The sequence below is a fragment of the Neofelis nebulosa genome, chromosome 14 (genome assembly GCF_028018385.1).
Source record: "Neofelis nebulosa isolate mNeoNeb1 chromosome 14, mNeoNeb1.pri, whole genome shotgun sequence".
In the NCBI taxonomy this organism is placed as follows: domain Eukaryota; kingdom Metazoa; phylum Chordata; class Mammalia; order Carnivora; family Felidae; genus Neofelis; species Neofelis nebulosa.
The window spans coordinates 13,367,396-13,391,654 of record NC_080795.1 but is presented as its reverse complement, the minus strand read 5'-3'; the positions used below and the strand labels follow the sequence as shown (position 1 = coordinate 13,391,654).

General features: G+C 39.2%; 1 protein-coding gene and 1 long non-coding RNA gene across 2 annotated transcripts in view; one reads left to right on the top strand and one right to left on the bottom strand.

The window, feature by feature from the left end:
* NKAIN3 (sodium/potassium transporting ATPase interacting 3) overlaps positions 1-24,259 on the bottom strand; it is a 613,223-nt gene that overhangs the window by 541,788 nt on the left and 47,176 nt on the right. The window lies entirely within an intron of this gene.
* Positions 3,244-6,000, top strand: LOC131494943 (uncharacterized). The gene is made up of 3 exons (XR_009253668.1): positions 3,244-3,370; positions 3,697-3,747; positions 5,341-6,000. It is a non-coding gene; the product is annotated as an uncharacterized LOC131494943 (long non-coding RNA).

Below are 24,259 nucleotides of genomic sequence, written 5' to 3'. Positions count from 1 at the left end.
CTCGGTGCCAGGCAATGTGTTATTTCCCTATCTTTTGCACTTTCCAAAGCAAGGTTTGGTCCACCCAAAAATCAATTTTCCCTCGACTTTGGAGTGGCTTCTACTGACCTATGAACTTTATGCCAAGGGCACAATGCAGGAGGATGCTGTCACTCTAGTTAGGTTGAACAGAAGCAGATACTTTTCTGTGACATCCAATGGTGTTTAAACTCCTGATTTGTGAAATAATTAAATCCTAGAATATTAGTCCTTAAGTATTAATCAACCCAGGTCACGGGTTGGCTAGTGACAGAATGAGACTAGTCTTTTATACCTGCTGGCTCTCAATTCTCTGTTCTTTCTTCATTCTATTTGCATCCTTACATTTCATTAAATATGTGTTAAGTGTCTACAGGTGCCAGGTAAATCAGCATTGAACACTCAATTATTGCTCAATAATTATTAATTATTCAATTATTCATCAGAAAGCAGCTTCTTAGGCATGGTATTAGAACAGAGGAACAGGACCTCCATCAACCTATTCTGTTTTCCTCTATCCCCAGATTGGGAATGGCAGGGCACTAATAACTTCTTGCATGGGTTTCCTTCCTGCTGGACAACACCCTTAAGCAGATGGATTTGAACAGATACACATCTCCTCAGTAACGCATTTTCACACCATCTAAACAGTGACTTGCTCAGGCTCCCATGGTTGGTCAGGGATGAGTCTGTTGCATTTTCTACTTCTCTGGGCTCCTGGAAATTTCTTAACAAGATAGCTCTAATCACATTTTAAATGAAATTAGAAACAGAAGGTTATTAAATACTCCTTTGGAAATTAAACCTATGTTATTGTAACAATTTTTGCAATCTACACTGGCTATTTTTATTCTATGCATCTATAATCCTTTAACAATAAAATTAAAACATTAGCTTTTGAGTTTTAGGTGCTGTATTTCTTCTATCAATCACACAATATTTGCAATATGGATTTTGAAAGATTCTGCAATCCTAGCAACTCAGAATTTGAAGCTATCTTATTTTTCACATTGAAATTTTGAAAAATAAGTTGATTCCTACCTAAAATATATTATATCTAATTTGAGAAAAAGCAACAGAGTGCCTGTCAATGCTATTCTTTGGTAAATCAACTATATCTTTCCATAGCTTCCAAATTATGTATGCAAATCCCTTCACCACATTAAGGTACAATTTCCGAAAGGGTCCTCATTTTAAGGCAATCTATTCTGCAAAATTAGCATTATCTGGTCTGGATAAAAGTTCACTTGGGCACCTTGAAGAAGAGTTAGCTGTTAGGAAACACCTTTTTGGGGGAAATTTAATTAAAAAAATGCATAAGGTAGGAAATGAGTGGGTCCTCAGTCATTGGCTGAATTTCAAGAGTCCTGTGATGACTTCAGCGAATTAGAACAAGGAGCTTAGCTCACACACTGGAACACTCCCAGAATTATCAGACTCATCCAGGGATCATTCAACAGTTTGTTTCATACAATTCATTTTCATTGTTATAGAATTAATGACCAAAGAGCACAGCTCTTTCCAAAAGAAACAGTAAATCAAACACTGAAGAACACATTTTCCCAATTGTCCCTTTTCTAGTTGAGTTCTATGCCTTGTTTTTAAAAGTCTCAAGGAGGGGCGCCTGGGTAGCTCAGTCGGTTGAGCGCAGACTTCGGCTCTGGTCATGATCTCTCGGTCTGTGAGTTCGAGCCCTGCATCAGGCTCTGTGCTGACAGCTCAGAGCCTGGAACCTACTTCGGATTCTGTGTTTCCCTCTCTCTCTGCCCCTCCCCCGCTCATGCTCTGTCTCTCTCTCTCTCTGTCAAAAATAAATAAACATTAAAAAATTTTAATAAAAAAAAATAAATAAAAGTCTCAAGGAGCCCAGGGGCACGTGGGTGGCTCAGTTGGTTAAGCATCCAACTCTTGGTTTCAGCTCAGGACATGATCTCATGGTTTTGTGGGTTCTAACCCCACTTCAGGCTCTGTGCTGGCAGCACCAATCCTGCTTAGGATTCTCTGTCTCTCTCTCTCTCTCTCTCTCTCTCTGCCCCTCCCCCACTCATGCTATTTCTGTCTCCCTCATAAATAAATAAACTTAACAAAAAAGGTCTCAAGGAGTCCAGCATCATGACCTGGGAACAAAACTTTTTCATTGTACACTCACTCCACCCGTTAGAGTTCAGGTATGCAGCTCAAGTGATATGCTACCTGAACTTGTCAAGATGTCACAGTGTTCTTAAAAGGTACAAGCGGGAGGAATTAACAGCCCAAACTTTTATATAACATCACCATTGTAAGAGAAACCCCACGGATGATGAGCAACACAAAACACGAATCTTTTGACAAAGATGCCCTAAATGATAATTTATTATTATCAAATTAAACCCTGCCATCATTGTTTTTCCTTTATGCTTTTATTTACTAAGAAGAATATGCTGTTATTCACTCAGAAGGAAATAAACTCTGCAACATGTTCTTTGGTGATCTACTGTTGCGTTTTCTCATCTCGGAAATAATGTAGAGGACAAGAACTACATCATTATGCAGCGAATAGTCAAGGAGTACCTCCTATGTGCCTGGCAAAAACACAGACAAAAGCCAGAAATCACAACCAACCCCCCAAAGGAAATAGTTACATGCCTTATGGTCACTAACCTGGGCTAGTCTATAACTATAACAAAGCATAACGTTAATTAAAATGATATTTTCAAATCAATGTTTACACTTTCCTTGTTATTGATACAACTTCTTAAAAAAAAGCTAAAGAGAAACAGCTTTTGTGTAATACACTTTAATGATTTTTCTGTATAGCACCAAGAAATAATGCCTCCTCTTTGAAATACTGACCTGTAAATTTCCCTTTGATAAAAAGGACTGCAAAAGAAGTTGGGAACCCAGCTGAGGTAAGAAGAAAGGGTGCCTTTTATTCATGTGGTTTAGGGAAGTAGGAGAGTCTAATGAGCAAGAATAGAGAAGTGCTTTCTTCCTAATGAATAGGTAACCCACATGAATGCCCTTGGTTTACCCATTTGGCGAAACCTGAAATAGAAAACACTGCCAAGTCATGCCTCAATGAATAGCTTCGTTTGAGAATTCTGAACATGTCAAGGGGGCAGTGCTAAATGAACATGTTTTTATTCGTCTTGGAAGCCTTGTAGGGTAATTAGGGAAGTGGGGACACTCAGATTGAGTAAGGAGTGGCATTCAGGCTATTTTAGGGACAGCCTGTGGTGGCAGCTGCTGAAAACCAAGAATTTTCCAAAGGCTACAGGGGATAGGATAACACTCAGTAGGGCTTTTGAAGATGAAATCCAGTTTAGGCCCTCCTGACATCCCTGGTTTGATTTCAACTTCGATTATGCATGAGGTAACACTCATATTTATTTCCATTGTTCTTTAATATGCTGTTATCCTTTTAAAAGACTGACCCAAATGGAGGGACTGATTTTGGAGTTTTGCAAATAGCAACCACAATGTGTATATGTGTGTGTGTGTGTGTGTGTGTGTGTGTGTGTGTGTACTGATGAGACAGAGAGAAAGAGGGAGATGGATAGACAGAAAGGCAGAGTCATCTGAAACAGAAAAATTTGACTGTGTTTCCATTTCTCTCCCCAAGTTGAATAGCTTTAGTTCATCTCACGTGTAGCTTGAGTCCAATAAAGTGACTAAATCCTGATTCTGCTCTTTCCTCAGAACTTATTGAGAGATTGTAAGTTGCAAGAAGCCCTTGATCTCCTGGGGAAGGTAATCACACAGCCGTCAGGTGCTGGGGGGTGGGGGGGTGTACTCTTCATGAAGGCAGCATCCATGTCACCCACAGCTTGGCTCTGATGGGTGGGAGGTGCATAAACCAAGGAACAGAACGGTGACGGAGAGGACCTGTGACAACGTGCACCTCACAGCATGCCAGAAGAGTCCTTTTTAGCCAAAGGTTGGCCTCTCTGCTCATCCCACCGGTGTGGGGACCTGGAATTGTAGACCTGTACAGAGAAGCTCTAAGAGTTACAACCCCTGCAGGCCAAGCTATGTCACCTTGGCACTTAAGCCAGTTGTCTTTTTGTATGACAAGTCTAGCTCTATACTTCAGCCTGTTGGGCTATAATTAGAGGTCCCTGGACCAGTGAGAGTAACTATAAGGAACCTACCAAAGTCAACCATCCCAAGAAAAATTTCTGCTCACTGCCTGTGCTATACTCCACACCCTGTATGTTTCCATGGTAGTCTTTATCTTCTTGAATGCAACAGCTTGTTTATTGGCTTTCTTCCTTCCCTATAAGCTGTGAGCTCGTTGAAGACAGGGACTGTGCAATATTCCTCTTCGTATAACCTCAACATATGGCATGACATGTAACACACACAGCCAGGCATGATGCACAAAACATTTTGTGGGATGAATGAATGAATGAAGATTAAATCAGATTTACTTCCTCTTGAACACTTCAGTCTCCAAAGAGCAAATGAAACCTTAGAGAACCAGGTTGAACTCACTGCAGAGAAAAGATCAGTGCAGAGTCTGCAAAGAGATGTGTAGTGATGAGGCTGTGCAAAGACACATCAGCTCAAATTTCCCACCACTACTAGCGATGTGATCTGGTACTATTTACATAACTTCTCTGTGTCTCATTTTACTGATCTATAAAAATACCTGTCTTACAGAATTACTTGAGGTCCTAGATAATATTAACAAACCACCTTGTACGGTATCTGGCACAGAGAAGGCATATAATGTGTAAAGGCTATTATTTACAAGATACTTGAGGACAGCGGAGGAGAAATATATCAGAGGAAACATGTTTTGTGTCTGAGTCTTCATGGTCCAGTGGCATGACGTTATTCCCTTGGGACCATTACTGACCTAGACCAAATGGCCAGGCTCTAGAGCCAAGGGATAGGAACCCACTAAATCACTTTTTTATGGGGAAGATTAAAGCCAAGTGCTGTGTAGAAAAAACAGCAATGGGCCTCACTACAAGAATAGACAAGTGCAGCGTCTATGAATATTTGCAGCCTTCTCAGCCTGTGCTCCTTCAAATGTATTTTGTAAATACTAAGGTCACCCCAAATTTCATATGACTCAGGATTAAAGAGGCAAGAATTATACATATCTGGTATGACTCCAAATCAGCATCACATATGCATTAATTTGGTTACTCATTGAGTCGTTGCCCCTACACTATTGATGAGCCTTAGCATCAGGTATTAGCAATACAAGAAAAAGTAAGCCATACCTGTCTTCAATGAGCCCCCAATACTGGAAAAAACAGATTTACAATTTATAACCCTTCAGTCTTACAAAGTGCTGTGGGTTGATACAGGCCACACTGTTTTTTCCTTCAGGTCTCAGCAGAAACATCACTTCCTCGGGGAAGGCTTACAACCTGCTAAACCAGTCTGGGACCTTCTTATTCCCACAAAGCCTAGATATTTTCTCCTTTGCATCCTGAACCACATTCTTCTTTTCCAGGGTCAGTTTTTGCCACTTGACTGAAGAGTCCATGAGGTTAAGTTCCATGAGCCTGGAACGCAACAGGTGTTCAATCAGTGTTGAATAAGTATGAGATGACAGTCAGGACAGGCGACAGGCGAAGTCAGTGGATGCAGAGGACTGTCAAGCAGGACTGAGACGTCAGCATTGTAAAATGCTCCTGGGAGGTGAAATCAGACCAGCAGGAAAAAGGAAACTAAAATTATCTACGGACTTTGTTGGTAAGGAAGCATTTGTTATGCCCAGCTTTAGAAGAGTAGCAAGTAAAAGAAGACTGCATTCATCTGAGAAACCAGAGTGGAGGAAGTCAAGAAGGCAACTGGACACAGATTTTTAAGAACACACAGATTAACAGCTAGAAAGAATCAGGTGAAGGAGGCAGCAGAAAAAGGAAGAGGTTGAAATATACAAGAGAGAAACCATCAGGAAGTAAAAATGCAAGCCACACATGGGAAAAAAAAAAATATTTGTAGCCTACATAAACACCAATAGGTTTATATCCAGAATCCACAAAAAAAAACCCTAATATCAATTAATTTAAAAAGCAAATTGAAACATTGGTAAAGGACTTGAACAAGCATCATACAAGGAGGAATTCAAATGGCCAACAGGTATGAGAAAGGTGCTTAATCATGCTGACATTAGGGAAAGACTTCAAAACAACAAGGCACCACTGGCATCCTACTGAAAAGGAGGGGAGAAGGACTATGAATGTAGATGTATCTGGAGGTCTGAGAGTGAGCAGTTAAGGTAGCTCAGGCCTGTCTTTTTTTTTCAGCATGAGAGAAGCTGTCAGGGACATACGTACTTAAGGTGATCCATTAAGATTTGGAATAATCATTCTGAGGAATGTGAGTGCATGATCTTTGGAGCAAGAATATAATCCCTGTAAAAGTTTTATGGGTCTAGTTAAATTGTAGACTCTAAATGCGTATCAGCAACAATCAATAACAGTGTTTTTTTTCTGCGGCACCTGGATGGCTCAGTCAGTTAAGCATCTGACTTTTGTTTTCGGCTCAGGTCAAGATCTTGCAGTTCATGGGATCAAGCCCTGCATAGGGCTCCACACTGACAGTGCAGAGCCTGCTTGGGGTCCTTTCTCTCCCTCTCTCTCTGCCCCTGCCCTGCTCAAGCTCACTCGCTCTCTCAAATAAACTTTAAAAAGACAGTGTTATATTCCTCGCATTGTCCAAACCCTGAGTGCACGTGGACAGCTAGACTGATACAGGATTAATAATCGCAGGGTAGCTGTAGCAGACTGATAAAGGGCATTGAAATGGCAGATGAATGAACAGCTGAACTGGGGAATCGCAGTGAAGGCAGAAGGGGAAAACATCCCAAGATGAGTAAGGAAATTGGAAGGGAATAACTGAGAAGGGATTTGACATGGATATCTCAGCGAGGTTGAGAAGCAGGGGTGGTGGGAGTTGGGGCTGAGAGAATAGAGTATAAGACTGTAGAGGCCGGGCAGCTCCCCACAATTGCGAGTGCCAGGATGAACAAAGGGAGCGGGGTTACTCCCTGGAGAACGGTATCTTTGACTTACTTTGTAAAATAAGAACTCGAACCTCCCAGAGATTCCAAGGAGAAGTGTGGCGAGGACTGGGGCAGCCAGCCCTGATGGACCCAACACTTGCTCCCCTGTAGAGATCTCTCAGTGAGTCCTGCTACCACAAGCCTTGACCTCTTCTCCCCTTCATAACTCTGGGCCAAGTGAGGGTGCTTAATTTAATTATATCTTAATTTAAATATATCTTAATTATATGTCAGTTCTGAAATATTAAGACTTTATTAAAGACTCAGTGAGACAAAGTGCAATTGATAGAGTCACATGAAAACCAGATACTCTTTTTTTTAATGTTTATTTATTTTTGAGAGAGAGAGTAAATGGGGAGGGACAGAGAGAAAGGAAGGCAGAGAATCCCAAGCAAGCTCCATGCTGTCAGTGCAGAGCCTGATGTGGGACTCAAACTCCCAAACTGTGAGATCATGTCTTGAATCAAAATCAAGAGTGGGGCGCTTAACCAACTGAGCCACCCAGGCACCAATGTTTTTGTTTTTGTTTTTGTTTTTGTTTTAAAATTTTTTTTAACGTTTATTTATTTTTGAGACAGAGAGAGACAGAGCATGAATGGGGGAGGGTCAGAGAGAGGGAGACACAGAATCTGAAACAGGCTCCGGGCTCTGAGCTGTCAGCACAGGGGCCCGATGCGGGGCTCGAACTCACGGACCGCGAGATCGTGACCTGAGCCGAAGTCGGCGCTCAACCGACTGAGCCACCCAGGCACCCCTGTTTTTGTTTTTAAATACAATTTATGCATGCAGCTTGGGGTCCCCTACATGAAGATCTTCCTGTAGGAAGATCCAAGTAGGTCAGTTAGGCTCCTCCAAGTTAGCTGACCTGCTCCAAGTAGGTCAGTTAAGCTCTCTATACCTTGGTTCCCGCACCTTAAAACATGATGATTGAATTGAGCATTTCATATCTACTTCACAGGACTTGCAAGAATCAACTTCATGAGTTCACAAGCATAGAAGCTTTTATTGATGTATAGGTGCTATGTTACTACTCATTTATATGACATATCATTAAAATATCTCCATAAAGTATAATCTTTACTTGAAATTGGGATCTTGACTTTTACTTCCTGGAAGACATGGTAGGTAAGCTCTAATTTTACCAAACATATATCAAGTGATAAAAACTCATTTTTCCCGCAATTTATACAGTGTGTCCAAACTGCAAGCCTCTGCCCATCCATCCTCCCCAACTCCCGGTGGGGAAGTGACAAGAAGGCTCAAGCTGAAATGCTCCTACTGGAGAAATAAGTCCTCCAGAAATGTGGCAGTAGCTATGGTCACCATCATCATTGTCATCATTGTTAGTCAGAGCCTAGAGTTATAGCTAATGTATTTAAAAGACAAACCATAAATCTTGACCGTAGTCAGATAGAGCAAGTGCTCAGCCTAACTCACTTGGACCCGCAGCGGGACAAGGGTAGCAGGACCACAGTGGACAGCACTTTAAGAAGCTATAATTCTTAATGATTCCCCAGTGCACCAATGAGTATTTTAAATGGCTGAGTTAACAAAAATGAAGAGTAGTAGCCTAATTTCACATTCCTTAGGACTCAAAAGCCTAACTAATATGGAACATCAAAGCTTTTTGATTGACATATTTCATTGCAAAATATGCTAAAGGAGTGTACTTTTGACATACCACTTCGTTGCTAAGAAATGTCTATTAAAAAAGAAGGAAATACAAATTCCTTGAAACTTAGCAATTGAAAAGGTCTATTTGCAGTAAAACACACACACTCACACACACACACACACACACACACACACACACACACACTCCAGTACATTGAACATTATCAGAAAATAATGGTAACTATATCATTAACATATATAGATTCCCAACATGTATCACTTGAAGCATTACAAGATCCAGATAACTATTTATGTAAAGAAAATTCCCCTCATTCCTGAACCCATGATATGTATTTTTAGTGCTGTCTTAACTTTCCTTGGAAGAAAAGGCCAATCACAGCATGTAAGACCATTTCAGGCCGACCCAACACATGTACATGTCATATCTAAAATAAATAATTTCACTATTTGTCCATTCTCTACATAAACCCTTTTCAGGCTCTCACAGTCCATCACTCTACAACATCACAATGTCACAGTCCTGTCCAGGGTGTGCCCAGAGTAGGCAATCAGTAAATACTTGGGGCACGAATAAAAACACGAGGAAAGTTTCTTCATTCTTTATTTTGTTTCTGGAGCCTTCTAGCCCTGTCCTCTTCCCATTTAATTAGAACCTGTGTTTGTATAATCTAATCTCCTGGCTCTCTGCTCTGAATTCAGTCTTCTTCTCTACCTCCCAAACTCCCTCCTGGATTTAGCCTCTTCCTGACTCGCCGCTCTGGAATTCAGACCTAGGCTCCCTTACTTAGTTCCCAGATTAACGTGTATTCCAAAACAGTTCAACCCAAGTCCTTCACCCTGCAGTCACTGCCTAGCACCTACCACCCAGCACCTAGGAGGATCCCATAACATGAAGGAAAGACATGGAGAGGAAAGAGGTACAGCATAGGTGAAGCCAGATTTCATTTCTATAATTTTATTCTGTTCAAATGAACCAAATGATACTGAGGAAAAAAGGACAGTGGATAAGAAAGCAAAAAGCAGGTTGTGGGGTTGGTTCTCACACAGGAGACTAAATGGGTCTACACTGGAAGCTGACTCTGAGACAAGCAAGATGTGTAAAAAAGGACAAATAAGGACACCCAGAGTTACCAGATTTTTCACCAACGGCTCTCTACAAGAAAATCCTAAATAAAATAATCCATTCATATAATACTATAGGATATCCATTGAAATGAAAAACAAAACAATTATTCTCTTAGTGCTAAAAATATATTTAACAACTTATATCATCCACTCCTAAAGATACAGCTTGTGTTTTCTTGTGTAGTAAAAATATCTATTTCAAATTGATATTTAGCATGGTATTCAAATGGGATATATTATATTTATGTGTGCAGTAAAACCTTTGAAAATAAAAATAATTATAAAAAATTTATGGGGTGCCTGGGTGGCTCAGTCAGTTAAGCGTCTGACTCTGGACTTCAGCTTAGGTCATGATTTCACAGTTCATGAGTTTGAGCCCCACATCAGGTTCTGTGCTGACACTCAGGAGCCTGCTTGGGATTCTCTCTCTCTGTGTCTCTGCCCCTCCCCCATCTCAAAATAAATAACAAAAAATTTATGATTTTTTTCTTTGCTTATTACTACTATTCAGGTACATGAACTTGTTCAAATTCCTACTTGTAAACTTTCTAAGTTTTAAAAAGTTATTTCTAAATTAGTCCTAATTTGGAAACTATAAAATGATGACAAAGAAATCTTTTCTAAAAGAATAAAAGCAAAATATCCTACAGTCTTTATGCAACTTTCCTAACGTGTGTATATTCCCTTCTTGTGTTTTTAGACATTATTTTACATCACAGTAATAAGACTGCACCCATTGGTGTTGGTGTTTCCCATTCTCATTTACTGCCGTGCATCAAGCACTTTTCTTTGTGGCTACCTAATTGTTTTTAACCATTATTTAAAAATCCTGCCTATTCTTCTATGAAGAATATATTCCAAAACTTATTTGAGTATCCCCTTTATTGTTGGATAGTTGTCTTATTTTCATTTGTTAAGAAATATCAAAGTGAACTACTTTTGGTATTCATTTAGTGAGTTTTCACAGTTCTCTTTATTTTTTGAACTCATTATAAAAATATCTTCATTATACTGTTGCAAATATTAATCTTCTTGACTTTTTCATTTTCACCGCACAGTTTTTACTCTTCATCTAATCACAGATGCTTTCTTTTATAATTTACCAGTCTTAAAAAAAAAATAGAGGATTGTCTTCCTGCAGAAACTGACAACTTCAGGTAAGGTTTTATGTGCATCGTCCCCAAAATTTCCAATCAGTGCTGCATACCACTTATTAAGTAATCCTCCTTCATTTTCATCTTTTTAATGCTTCTTCCAGCACTTACAAAATTCCAAAATGTGAAGAAATACTGCTAGGAAAACTGTCCTGTTTTAGAGCCCTGTATTTATGCCCAAACCAGAAAAGTCTGTGTTTAAATGAATTTTTTTTAATATGTCTATACTAGCTTAAACAGTGTTTGGTATTTTTTAAATTTTCATTTCAATACTGTTCACTTCAAGTGAACTTACAAATAATTTCTTTGAATTTCTTTGAATTTACAGAATGTCCTCTTTAAGATTGTGATTTAAGTTCATTAAACATATGAATTAGAGTGCAGAGAATTCATATTTTTATATATTTAATATTTGCAAAATAGAGTAATGACAAGCTTCTTTGTGCGTTAAAATCTTTATTCTTTGTAAGGTTTGGTAGGCTTCTGTTTGTAGACAATCACCATTTCTGTGAAGTTTACTATGATTATACACTTTATTTTCTTATGGTACACTCTTTTCCATTATAATTTATATTTCATAATGGCTCCTATATTAAAGGAACTTCAAAATCTGCCTAAGGAGAAAAGAAAGTACACATTTAAGGATCATATAAATGATTCAAAGGACCAAAAGTTCTCAGAGCACTCTCTGACCCCATCGCACTCTCCACCCCACCAGAAATGTTCCTTGCTAGCTGACTGTGACTTCTCTAAGTCTTTTAAGCTACTTATATGAAAAGGTATTTTGCCATTTTCCCCACTGGACATCAAGTACTAAAAGTAGGATAGATTCTAAAAATTATAATAAAGAGACTTATTTTAACTAAATAGGATAACCTTTTAAACTTTTATTTATCCCAACTATAATAGTTTTATTTCATGACTTATTTTTAATTGTAGAAGTATATACTTTGAAGCTTAGAAGGTTCAAATTGACCATGATTTTTATTTTGTGTAATTATAAATTAAACTTTTTGCTGAAGTCTGTCTTTGCTTTTCCATTTGAGTGGATAATCTTATTACAATCCATACCTAACTTTATTTAATTATGTTCCCCAGATAGAGATAAGTGATATGTCAGTAAGATTATAATTTCATTTGTTGCTTCTCCTTTAATTTAATTTTGTTTATACATCTGTTCCAAAAGGGTTCTTCTTGTCTATTTTGAATTAAAATAATATAATTATGTTTCAGGTTATTATAACTGGTTTTTTTTCATTTTTATTGCATAGCCACTTCTTTTTAAAAGTATTTTTTAATGTCTATTTTTGAGAGAGAGAGACAGAGTGTGAGCAGGGGAGGGGCAGAGAGAGAGGGAGACACAGAATCCGAAGCAGGCTCCAGGCTCTGAGCTGTCAGCACAGAGCCCGATAGGGGCTCGAACTCACGAACCGTAATATCATAACCTGAGCTGAAGTCGGACCCTTAACCGACCAAGCCACCCGGGTGCCCCTGCATAGCCACTTCTCAGGAGGGCTTCCCCCGATCCCTGCCAATTCACATACACACGGACAATACAGCCACCACCACCCATACAAACTAGGGTCCAAATGATGATATAAATGTTGCTTCCCGTCAATAGCATCAAGCTGTTACAGCTACGACAGAATGTGAACATCACTTAGCCAATGACATCCTACCAACGAAAGGGAAGTGATTCTTCTTCCGATTACGGTTTTAAACCCAGATAGCACCATCATTCCTCAAAACTCTAATTTACAATTTCCTGATCAACATTCATGTTCAGAGTAGCACATTTTTTAGCTAAAAATATACCCCCAAGTTGATAACAAAGTACAGTGTTTCTTTTTAAATGAAGAGAAATGTGGCAAAAAGAATAAAACAGAGCCTTTCTGTATCCACATATTGTTCTGTTAGTGTCACGTTTTTGAACGTAACTTAAAAAAAACCCTTTTGTGATATGCCATATATGAACATTTTCATAAAAGTCTGTTACATAAAGGATGCAAGAAGACTCAGACTATTTCATAGAACGGAAGTACTACGGGGGAGAAGGAGGTTCTTTCCTCTGCAGGGTGTTCAGCACTAATTTCATAAGCCAAAAGCCAAACCAAAACACTAATGCATAAAGCTGAAAAATGACAGAACCACATACTTTTCACAAACTCAAAACCACTTTATTCACAAGTGAGAAATGACCAAACTGAACAAACGCCTACCTGGCTTTGTTAGCAACTTAATGTTAGTACACAAACACTGATTGCTTCGCTGTAAGAGACAAGCATGGGTTCCTCAAGTCAGAGAAGCAAGCAAGGTCTTAGAAACACGGGGAAAACATTCTCTCTTCATCCCCAAACTTCTCCTCATTCGTTCATTCATCCATTCGACAAGTATGTACTGAACGAGACCTACTCTATCGCAAGGACTCTGTGAGTGGTAGCGATATAGCAGTGAGAAAACAGACGGTCCCCTGAGCACGTGGGTTTCTCGTGGTCTTGGAGATACATGCAACACACTAAATAAATACGTAGCTGAAGTTATGAAAATGCCATGAAGGACAAAAATAAGGGTTGTAACTGTTGGAGGAGATTTAAGTTAGGAAATGAGAGGCTTTGCTAGAAAAAGTGACATGACACCGACCCTAAAAACAAAGAGTAGGGGAACCTACCCAGTTTGCTAGGAGGAGTAGCAGGTGGGAAGGCTCTGGGTAGAAAGAGCATGGAAGTGTCAGGACAGCAAAAAGGCCAGTGTGGCTGCAGCAAAGCAGGCAGAGGGACGTCAGGACAGCAGGGCATCAGGCTAGAGGGGAAGGCAGGGGTCAGACAGTCTCAGCTATAGACTGGGCTTCTCATCTTAATTGGAGTAGGAAGGTGTTGGCAGAATTAATACCAGGGCCTGTCAGAATCCGATCTGAGCCATCCTTTGAAAGAACACCATAGCTGCCAAATGGAGAATAAGAGGCCTTGGAGCAGTCTATTTAGCAGATGACAGCAGTGGCCTAGCAAGGGGTGGTGGCTCATCACAGGCTAGTGGTCATGGCAACAGAGAAAAGCAAATACATTCAAGAACTGTCTGGAAATAGAACCTATAAGATTTGATGATGGAGCAGGTATGAGAGATGAGGGAGAGCGTGAGGTGCTCGGGTTTCTGTCCCAAGCAACTGGATGGGAACAGGTGCCAGAGATGGAAAAATGGCCAAAGACACTGACATGGGAGGCAAGGCGGGGGAGGGAGGGCTCAAGGGCTACACTTCGGAGTTCTTACATTAGGGAGGCCAGTGAGGAAGTGGGCAAGTGGCAGCAAGGATCAAGAGCACTGAAGGAAGACTGGCCCAGGGAAATGAACTTAGGTTGTAGAGGGCATGGTAAGAGAGGGTAGCAGGTGACAAGAGACAGAGTAAGAGAGAAGGCTGCCTCTGGGACTCATCCTTGCCATGTGATAACGCACAGACATTGCATGTAGAGATGGTGTAAGGAGAGAAAATGAAAAAGGGGAGTATGGAAGTTAATAAAATGAGGGGTTCAAGGAAAATGGCTGAGTGCAGCGAATGAAGAATGAAAGGTGAATGTTAGACTTAGCAATAAGAAAGCCATATTCAAGAGCCATTTCAATGGAATTCCAGGTGTGGAAACCATACCATGTGGGTTGAACAGTAAACTGGAAGAAAGTGAAGATAAGTGTCAAAATACATAGAGACAGGTTTTTATAAGAATATCTTAAACATATTCTTATAAGGTAGAACACAGGATATTGTGGTTTTTAAATGGTAGATAAAAACGCATATTTTTCATTAAGAGGAATGATACAATAGAAAGGGAGAGAATTTGAGAGGAACAAAAATCCCATCTAAGAAACCAGAAGCTATGGGATCAAGAGTAGACAAGCTGCCCTTGAAAAGGTGGGCTCGGAGTAGAAAGGGGAAAATACAGTGATAGACGGTGGGGACGTGGGGGATTTGGTGGCTTCTGTTTTCTCACTTGGTAAAAGTATGCAGTGTGTGAGAGTGGAGGGTAGAGTGGAAGGATGAGACAGAAAAGCCTAGAAGGTTTGAAGAAGGTAGACAATGTGTGGAAGTCACTGAAGTTTGGGAATTCACAGAAACATTGAACACTGTGGTGAAGTAGGTGATAGTAAATTTATACAAGCACGGATATATTCAATTTCCTGCAACCCCCTCTCTTCCTCTCTAGGTTAACAGCATTTATACCTACCCTGCCAGTAGGACAGGAATGCTTGGTGTCATCCTGACCCTCCCTTCTGCACATTCTTCCAACTTCTCATCAACCCTACACATTCAAACTCCAAACTTCCCAGTCCCATGGCTGTTGAACTTGCTCACCCCTCACTGTTGCCAGATAGACACAACTGTAGTAACTTTCAGCTTTCTGTCCTCCAGGCTCTCTTCTCTCTTGACACATTTTCCCAACTCCACTACTTTACCTACCGCACTCACTACAACTGGTCACTGCAACACTGGCTTATTTCTATATCCCTTTGGCTCCTTTGATTTCTCCTGGAATTCCCTTTCTCCTTCTGGGCAAAGTTAATTTACTCCCTCATCTCCAGTCCTAGTGCTTCTATGTGTCCAGCTCCTCATTAGACTGTGAGCTCCTCTAAATAAATAAATAAATAAAAATATGAATATAAATAAATAAATAAATAAATAAATAAATAAATAAAAAATAAACTGAATGTTTATTTCTGTGTCACCAATGTCTAGCAGGCAGGACCAGCTACAAAATTTGCCACACCCAGTGCAAAATGAACATGCGGGCCCCTTGTTAAAAGATTATTAAGAGGGGCGCCTGGGTGGCTCAGTTGGTCCAGCTTCTGACTTCAGCTCAGGTCATGATCTTGTGGTTCGTGATTTCCAGCCCCACACTGGGCTCACTGCTGTCAGCCTGTCAGCACTGAGTCTGCCTCAGATCCTCTGTCCCCCTCTCTCTGCCCCTCCCCACCTTGCACTCTTCCCCCTCCCCCCGAAAATTATTAAGAATCTCAAAATGGCAACTGCAGAGCATTAAGTAAGTACAGGGCCCTGGGCAGCCACACAAGTCACACAGCCATGAAGCCAGCCCTGCAAGCAAAGTACCTGAAACGTATCATGTTCAAGGAATCACTGATGCATAAATGCAGAATTTAATGAGAGCTTAATGCATTTAGATATAATCCCTCATCAAGTAAGGTTGTATTAAGATAAATAGAGCCCTAGATTTGATCTGTGATACAAACTGGCTGTCTGATCTTGGATAATTCTTTTGATCTTTACTTTCCTAACCTCTAAAATGAGAAGATTGCATTAGACAGATTCTCACCCATACTTTTAAAATTCTAGAATCCGTAAATGTGCTCAGACCTCAACTCATATGACAGGCTCTCTTCCTAGCAAAGAAAAAGAAGAAAGAGTGGAGGAGGAAGAGGAAGAGGAAGAGAAGACAAGAAGAAGAGGAAGAAGATACTAGCAAATTTCAGAATACACAGATGATCCTCTTTACTTATAAACTCAGTAACTATTAGGAAATTTAAGGGTCCCATTTGAACAACATGAGACTTTTCAATGAATATTATAGAAAATTAGTAAAATTACGAACTAGTAACTAAATAAGAAGGTTCAAAAATTGAAGCTCAACCAGAAGTAAACTCACTCTTATATGGTCAATTAATGTATAACAAGGGAGGCAAGCTTATACGATGGGGAAAAGTCTCCTGGACAGCTACATGTAAAAGAATGAAACTGAGCCACTTTCTTATACCCTACACAAAGTCAAAACAGATTAGACTTACATGAGAGACCTGAAACCATAAAACTCTTATAAGAAAATCTACACAGTAATCTCTTTGACATCAGCCTTTTCCAGATATGTCTCTTCAGGCAGAGGAAACAAAGCAAAAATAAACTATTGGGATTACACCAAAATAAGAAACTTTTGCATAGTGAAAGAAACCATCAAGAAAGCAACAAAGCAACCCTACTCAATGGGAGAAGGTTTTTTTTTAATGTTTTTATTTATTTTTTGAGATAGAGAAAGCAGGAGCTGGGGAGGGGCACAGAGAAAGGGAGACAGGAACCAAAGGGGGTTCTATGCTGACAGCAGAGAGCTCAGTGCAGGGCTCAAATTCAGGACTTGTAAGATCGTGACCTGAGCTGAAGTCAGATGCTCAGCCAACTGAGCCACCTAGGTGTCCCAGGAGAAGATACTTTAAATGATACATCCAATAAGGGGTTAATTCCAAAATACATAAAGAACTTTTACAACTCACTCAACACCAAAAAAACAAATAATCTGATTAAAAAATGGGCAGAGGACCTGAATATATATATATATATATATATATATATATATATATATAAAATTTATTGTCAAATTGGTTTCCATACAACACCCAGTGCTCATCCCAACAGGTGCCCCCTCAATGCCCATCGCCCACTTTCCCCTCTCCCCCCACCTCCATCAACCCTCAGTTTGTTCTCAGTAATTAAGAGTCTCTTATGGTTTGTCTCCTTTCCTCTCTGTAACTTTTTCCCCCCCTTCCCCTCCCCATGGTCTTCTGTTAAGTTTCTCAGGATCCACATATGAGTGAAAACATTTGGTATCTAGAAGACATAGAGATGGCCAACAGACATAAAAAGATGCCCGACACTGATAATCATCAAGGAAATGCAAATCCAAACAGCAAGGACATATCACGTTTCACCTGTCAGAATAGCTAGAATCAGAGACAAGAAATAACAAGGGTTGGTGAGGATGTGGAGTAAAAGGAACCCTCATACACTGTTGGTGGGAATGCAAATCGGTGCAGCCACTGTGGGAAACACTATGAAGGTTTCTCAAATTATTAAAAATAGAAGGATATGATCCAGTAATTCCACGGGATTTATAATACTGAGTGTTTACTCAAAGAAAACAAAAACACTAATTCTTAAAGACATATGCACCCCTTTGCTTACTGCAGCATTATTTATAATAGTCAAGCTACGGAAGCAACCTAAGTATCCACTGACAGGTGAATGGATAAAGAAGATACGCTATATATATATACAAAGGAATATTACCCGCCATAAAAAAGAATGAGGTCTTGCCATTTGCCACAACATGGGTGGACCTAGAGGGTATTATGCTAGGGGGGAAAAGTCAGACAGAGAAAGGCAAATACCATATGATTTCACTTATATGTGTAATATAAAAAATAAAATAAAATAAACAAAAGGCAGAAACAAACCCATAAATACTGACAGTTGCCAGAGGGGAAGGGCGTGAGGGGATGGGCAAAACGCGTGAAGGGGAGACAGGGATACAGGCTTCTGGTTACGGAATGAGTAAGTCGTTAGGATGAAACACACAGCACAGGGAATATAGTCAATGGTATCATAATGGCATTGTATGGTGACAGATTCTGGCCACCCTTGAGGTGAGCACGGCGTAACACATAGAGTTGTCAAATCAGTATGTTACACACCAGAAACAATGTAACGTAATGGGGCAACTATACTTCAGTTAAAAACAAACAAAAAATGAAGCTCAGGTAGACAAAAGAGAAGGTAGAGACATGATTTAATTTGGACAATATTCCAGTTTTCTGAGCGGATGCCTTGCAAACTCAATGACAATTCCATCATGAACTCAAGAACTCTCTAATCTGTATTTCTGCACATCTGAACAGACATGATTTCCCTTCCCAGGCCCTGTATTGGCAGGGGTGAAAATGAGCGTTACGTGTATATCCACAGAACACTAAGAGAAAGGGCAGTGCAAAGCTGGGGTGGAAAGCGTGGGGGGCAGTATAAGCACTTGGGTTAAGGAATGAGACTCTGGAAATCAAATGGCCACTCCTTGTCTTGGACAAGCTGCATATCAACCAGAAGCCTCAGTTGTTGAGGTGGTAAACGTCTGTACCTTCCTCTTAGAACTGGTTCAAAAACTGAGAAAAAAGACTACAAATGTACATTGCACCAAACAAGGGTCAGTTGATGTGTTTCCTGTATCCACTAGGCACAGGTAAATTAATAACCATAGAGAAATTATTTGAAAAATTCACTCAACATACTCCTGAGATCTACTTTGTACATGATGCATGGTCTAGGTTGGCCAGCTAGATTCGCCTGTGCTCAAGAATTAAACCAATTTCTGTCTTCTTGGCCTAAACATACTAGCTCTCTGGGTTAATTTCATAATGTTCTATTCTATTTTACATAGAGCTAGATGTAATTTTTAAAAATTAGGAAAAAAGTTTTCTTGAACTATTCTCAATATATTCTGAGGACAATATGACCCTTAAAAGAATCTTCAATTTTCCTAATAAATCTTTCTCATCAATATCAGTTTATTCTCACATAAAATCAAAAGTAGCCATTCATGAAACTTTGACTAAAGTGGTAATAACAATATAAACAAATCTTAAAAACTTAAAACTACTTCTTATCTTCCAATTTTGGTTTACTCCCACCGCCCTCAGAAAACAAAAACAAAAAACACTTTTATAAGCAAAAAGAAAAAAAACTCACTGGCTCTAATAAAATAATACCCCCTTCCTCCTCAGTATTTGATTCAGGAAAAAATGTATCTGTAATTGTACTGAGGTTGACAGCCAACATTAGACATCTTGTAGCAGAAAGTTCTCTTAGGACATATATGGTTTTAGAAATACTGAAGAAAATCCATAGAGATTAATTTTTCTAAATATTTAGGGAACCAAAAAATGAAAAAAATATCATTAGCCATGTTAATATTCTAAACAGTTTCAAATTGTCAATAAAAGAGGTAAGAAATGAAACATTTTTCACCATCTGTAAGTGACATTCATACTGCTGAAAAATATATTTTTTCCTAACATTCATATTTAAACCTATAATACACTCTGGCTGGGGTTATTCTCATGAAAGCAAGAGATGGACAGGTTGAAAATGTGAGTTGAGGATTATTAGCTTTTTAAATTCAAAAATATCTTTACAAAGCTATTTTAATAAACTCCAACGGATTTAGTAATGATTTTGTTCCACTATTTTACACTGATAAATAGTATTTAATTTTCTTACATCAAATTACAAACAGTAATTTTCTTACCGTTTGAGGTAAGAAACAGATTAGTGGGTGGGGAGATCAACCATTTTATTGTAATGTAACCTGGTGGGGAGAAGTCTTGTGACTGAATGGGAGAAAATCCATTATAGTTACTTGACTTGTCAAAAAGGAATCTCGATGTGATTGAAGTACAAATTCAATTTGTAGCTTTAAAAAGGTAGAAGAAAGGCATTTTATTCTTAAATATATGGTGCTCTTGTGGCAACTTACAAATACTTAGATACATTCTAGTTCCCCTACCTGATGAACATCTGTGGGCAGATGGCCTTTCTATAGCAACTGGACACCAAAGGAAAGTGTTTATTTTCTCTCCTCTGGATGCAGATTTGCAAATTTACAAGTCTAACTTTCTCTAACACTAACTGTGAAAATCCAAGTTTTCAATCACTTGAAAAAATTCTTATCCTTTCTTGATTTTTTGAAGATATTAATTGCAATAATTGTAGAATATCTCTAATTTCTTACTCCAGTAAATGTGCTGCAGCCAACCCTGAATATGAGATAATGAACTCCAAGATTTCTGAATACAGCCACATGGAATTTCCTTTAAATTCTTATCCGGGATAGCACTTTCAAAGTTCCCATCATATTCAATTCCCTTACAAATTAGTGATGGTTCATGATGAAACAGGCTGTAGATAGTTCCCACTGATACATTTAATTTAGTTAAATGCTTTTCCAGCAGTTGTGTTCACACGACTGCCTCTTACAAGTTATTCAGACTCTTCCTATTTCTCCTTTTTTCCACCTTTAATCGTATCCCAGCAGGAAATAACAGCAAGTTTCGCAGCATCCATTTCTTCAATTTCTCCGTTAAGGAGTCCTCCTATATCTTTATATTTTCATAAACAGTGTTCTTTTCTCCACACGTAGAAATATTTTTAACCCAAATGGAACTTAAAAATCACAGCAAACATTAAGACAAGGCAATTTTGGTCTAGTTAAAACTGGGGTGCTTTCTGAAATGATCTGATGTGGTCTCACAGATCAACCAAAAATATGTACTAGTCCCCTAATGTGCAAGTTGGCCTTGGCTAAAGCAGAACATTTGCACTGGGTGTGAAGTTACCAGGAGTATAACTCCATGGGAGCACAGATTTGCCTGTCTTGTTCACTGCTGTAGCCTCAATACACAGAGGTCTGGTGGCCAAAGTATCCAATAAACATTGTTGAATACATAAGTAAATAAATAAAATTAATTGAAAAAAAATCTTAACAAAAAGCATAAAAAAACTGTGAGAAGTTTTACTTTGTGTCTTGTAGACTTGACAACCAAATAGAGTAGCTAGAAAGATAGGATTGTGCTCTGAAAGATATTACACAGAGAATTATGGGAACATGGAAATTAAAGTGCAGCTCCCTTACCCTCTACTCCAATATGGCAGCTTCTCCAGAGCCTATAGTTTCTGGGTCTGTAGGCAGTGAGGAAGGCCTTGGGCTGTTCTAAGGTCTATGGACATGGCTGGTGGTACAGTACCACATCCCCACTCTCAAGCAGAGACCAACAGTAAGAAGCATAAATGTGGCCCACAGAGACCTGTAGAGCCCTAGAGGAAGAGTGAAATCAGCTCCCCACATGAGGGTCACATCACCCTGGCCTTCCTAAAAGTAAGAAGTAGCTGAACCAGTGAGCTGAGTGCCCCCAACCGCTGAAGCAGTGAGATTTCAAGGAGACTGAGGATGTGGGGAACAAGAAAGCTCCTTCTAGGAAGGAGGAATGGCCAACCTGCTTCAACATTTTCCTTTTCTTTATTTATATAAAACCAGTACTTGGGATATCTGGACAATGAGCAGACAAAAAAGAGCACAACCACGCACAGACACACAGACACACACACACAGACACACACACACTCAGACACACATTTAAGGGAGTTCAGTGGCCAAAACACGAATAGATACCCAGTGAAACAGAGTTCCTGGAAAAGGCAGAAAACTTTAATAAAAAAACAAAAAGCACTAAAAGGATTCAACAACACCACAAAGATGTTCTGCAGCTAATAAAGATGATTTTCTAATTAGACATCTAGTACATGAATGTAAGGAGAATATGGTTGTTTGAGACCCAAATTAGGACCCAAAGATCAACTGAAAACAATCACAAAGTTTTAAAAAATTACTAATACACACACACACACACACACACACACACACACACACAAATTTATATACATACACATATATCACACACACATGCACAAAAAGATAAGAGACTTAGAGAACAGATACAGAAGATTTAACATAAAAAAATAAGAGTTCTGGAAGGAGAAAAAGAAACAGTTGTAAGAATCACAGTAATTAAACAAATAATGGAATACAATTTTTTAGTTTAAGTATGAAAAGAAAACAAGAGAAAAGAGATCAGACAAATTCTGGTGAAAATTTCTTAAACTTCAAAAATACGGTATATCTTACAATGTTCCAAGCAGAAAGAATAAACTGTCTACAAAGGAGATAATATAAAAGTGTCATGTGACTATTTTCAACTATAGACCCTAGAAGTCAGTAGAATAGTATTTACTATCTACTAAAAGGAAAGAATGAAATTCAAAATCTTATACCATTTATTTGTCAAAGTAAAAGGAAGACAATTGGAGAACAGCAAAATTCAGGTACTATACCATCTATGTTCTTTACAGGAGAAAAATACTTAAATCAATTTAAGTGAATAACAAATGAAAGAGTACAGAGATATAAAGATGCGGTAACAGAAAGAGGAAAGCAGCCCCTGGTATCTGGTAGCTCAGAGCCACATCTTGGCATTCTCCATTTTTTAAAAATTTTTTTTTAACGTTTATTTATTTTTGAGACAGAGAGAGACAAAGCATGAACGGGGGAGGGTCAGAGAGAGAGGGAGACACAGAATCTGAAACAGGCTCCAGGCTCTGAGCTGTCAGCACAGCTGACACCTCAGCTGACTGAGCCACCCAGGCGCCCCTTGGCATTCTCCATTTGAACATCAACAATCTCACACCACCTGAGCATCAGACAAGGCCCCTCTCCCTGAAGGTCATGTCAAAAACAAGGCCACTCTGTAATCATATACGAACTCAGAACAAAATATGAGCACTGTCCAAACCAGAAATTAGCAGACATATTCCTTTCCTAGCTAATACCAATGATGGGGGCTACTTTACCAATTACAGCTACAGCCTCACTCACATCCACCCTCCTTGAGGATAAGAGTTATTAAGATGCCCAATCATAGAACTATACCTGCTCCTTGCAGTATCCAATCTACTTCCTTAAACCATCCTCCAAATCCCTAAACCTAAATGCAAATTCTGTAGATTCTTTCTAACATCCTCTAAAGCTCCCCATGGTTTCTAACGGTATTAGCTGCCTCATCATCACAAATAAATTCAACTTGCTCAACTACAGGTGTATTCCTTGTGGTCTTGAGCTGAAGGACATTGATATTGAGTATAAAGAGAAGAGGAAACAGTGGTGAGCAATGGACTTTGCCCTTTACAAAAAAAAAGGGTAAAGATAAGCTGACTGAGAATTTGTTTAAAAAAAAAAAGAAAGGAAAGGAGAAAAAAGCTTAATAAAGAACCTTGAAATTGAAAAGATGAAGAGATACACTGCAAGAGAAAGTCTAATATAGGGTCCAATGAAGATTACCAAACTAGCTCAGTAAACCCTAGAACTGTTAAGGGGAGGAACACTGGTGTACCTTGAGATAGAGAAAACTAGAAAAGTAAAAGCAATTCAAGTGATCTCACGAAGAGGGCAGGTAGAGGAAAAGGATAACTTCATAATAAACATATTTTCATTTATTCAACAACTATGCACTGATTGCCTTACTGTATACAAGTTATTTTTCCAAGTACTTCAGATACAACAATAAATCAAGCCATACAGTGTTTGCCTTCATGAAACTTTGATTATATTGGGGAAAGACAGTAAATAAAATACATACATAATGTGTTTTCATATGGAAAAGATTTCTGAAGAAAAATAAAACTGGCTAAGGAACCAGAACATGATGGGAGATGCTCTTGTAAATACTCTGTTGAAGCAACAAGCAAGCAGAGACCTGAATAGAGTCAGGGAGCACCACAAATACCTTGGGCAGCTTAGCAAGGCAGAAGGAAAAGTGAGAGCAAATGTTCTGAGTTGAGACTATTCTTGCTGTGTTTTATAACAGCAAGAAGCCCAGTGAGGCTGGAGCACAGTGTGACAAGGAAAAGCTGTAAGACGAGAGGAAGCCAGGGACCAGGTCATACAGGATTTGGGAT